Genomic DNA, 1982 nt, shown 5'->3' on the forward strand with positions numbered 1-1982 from the left:
ATATGTCTATTAATATATTTTGAGGCTAGTTTATTAATATATGCTTGTTTTCTTCATGAGCATTTTGTGGGAAATTTTCTAGTCGTAAGGATTCTTTTTGTCTTAAAGTTTATTCTCTCTTAAAAGACATATTTTTGCTGGGTAAAAACGTTTTGATTTCTAATCATTTTCTTATAATACTGTAGAGATATTATTTTAGTCTTTTGGTTTCATTTATTGCTGTGAGACGTCTTCCCTTTGTGTAATTTATGTTACTTTAAAATGATTGGTTTTTACACTCTAGTTTTTTTTTTTTCTTTTCCTTCTTAATTTTTTAAATTTTGGTGCACTGCAACTGCCATATCATGTGACTAAGTATGTAATATTTACTGCGCGTATTAGCTTCTTATATCTGTGGATTCAAGTTTGGCATTACTTCTGAAATGTTGTCAGTCATTTTTCTTTAAATATTCCCTCCTCTTCATTTCCACTGTCTTTTCCACTAAACTCGACTTGCATTATTTTATCTTCAATATTTTTAAACTTCTCATTTATATTTGTCTTCTGGCTTATCTATACTGCATATTTCTTCCAATTTTCTTTTCTTTTCTTTTTTTTTCAGACTTAATTCACTTTATTTTTCTTGTATAAAAACCCTATGTTGTAGCCACAGCTGGAGCCTGGGTCCGCTGCACAGAGACTCCGGTGTGGGTCTTGACAAGGTGGTCAGTGAATTCCTGATAGGGAGACTCGGTAAATACAGTCTCCTTCCAGAGGGCAGGGGTCAGGTAGCTGTAGGTCTTAGAGATAGCATCAAAGGTGGCCTTGGTGAAGTTGCCCAGGGTGGCAGTGCAGCCCGGGCTGAGGTGTAGCAGTCATCGATACCAGCCGTCATGAGCAGCTTCTTGGGCACAGGCGCTGAGACGATGCCAGTGCCCCTGGGTGCAGGGATGAGGCGCACCAACACAGAGCCGCAGCGGCCTGTCACCTTGCAAGGGATGGTGTGGGGCTTGCCAATCTTGTTCCCCTAGTAACCTCTGTGCACGGGGACGATGGAGAGTTTGGCCAGGATGATGGCCCCACGGATGACGGTGGCCACCTCCTTGGAGCACGTAACACCCAGGCCAGCGTGGCCATTGTAGTCCCCAATAGCAACACCTTAAACCTGGTGCGCTGGCCAGCACGGGTCTGCTTCTGCACTGGCATAATCTTCAAAACCTCGTCTTTGAGAGAGGCCCCCAAGAAAAAGTCAATGATCTCAGATTCCTTAATGGGCAGGGAGAAGAGGTAGATCTCCTCCAGGGACTTGATCTTCATGTCCTTGGCCAAGCGGCCCAGCTTGGTGACAAGCATCCACTCCTTATCCTCGGCCTTGCCTCCGGGAGCTCTGCGGTCCCAGCCCCATCCACGGCCGACCCGGCCCCGGATGCCACTGCCGAAACCTCCGTGGAAGCCATCACGGTTCCCCATCCCAGGGCCACCAGGGCCTCTGGGCCCCCCCGCTGCACTGCACTGGTGTCATCTACCATTTGGTGTTTTCTCAGAGAAGAAGCTTCCTCCAATTTTCAAATATCTGTTCAGAGTGGTGTGTGTTTGTTTTTGTTTTTTGTTTTTGAGACAGAGCCTTGCTCTGTCACCCAGGCTGCAGTGCCGTGGTGCAATCTTGGCTCAATGCAGCCTCCACCTGCTGGGTTCAAGAGATTCTCGTACCTCAGCCTCCAGAGTAGCTGGAACTACAGGCACCTGCCTCCATGCCTGGCTAATTTTTGTAGTTTTAGTGGAGACAGGGTTTCACTGTGTTGGCCAGGCTGGTCTCAAACTCCTAACCTCAATTGATCTACCCACATCAGCCTTCAGGATTTTGAATTTTTTTTTTCCACACATGAAATATTTTCAGTTAAAGTTAAAATTATTATTTTCTTAGTAATTACATTTTTTTTTCATATTTTGCTGAACATCCCTAATAGCCTCTATTAACAGCTTAGTGTTTTATTCCATCCTCT

The 1982-nt window shown here is 44.7% G+C and overlaps 1 pseudogene across 1 annotated transcript; it reads right to left on the reverse strand.

The window, feature by feature from the left end:
• Positions 1 to 602: 602 nt before the first annotated feature.
• On the reverse strand, positions 603 to 1449 carry LOC105543924 (annotated as a pseudogene). Its single transcript, XR_001006690.1, has one exon. The product of XR_001006690.1 is annotated as a 40S ribosomal protein S2 pseudogene (transcript).
• Positions 1450 to 1982: the final 533 nt, after the last annotated feature.

This window comes from Mandrillus leucophaeus, unplaced genomic scaffold (genome assembly GCF_000951045.1).
Source record: "Mandrillus leucophaeus isolate KB7577 unplaced genomic scaffold, Mleu.le_1.0 Scaffold293, whole genome shotgun sequence".
In the NCBI taxonomy this organism is placed as follows: Eukaryota; Metazoa; Chordata; class Mammalia; order Primates; family Cercopithecidae; genus Mandrillus; species Mandrillus leucophaeus.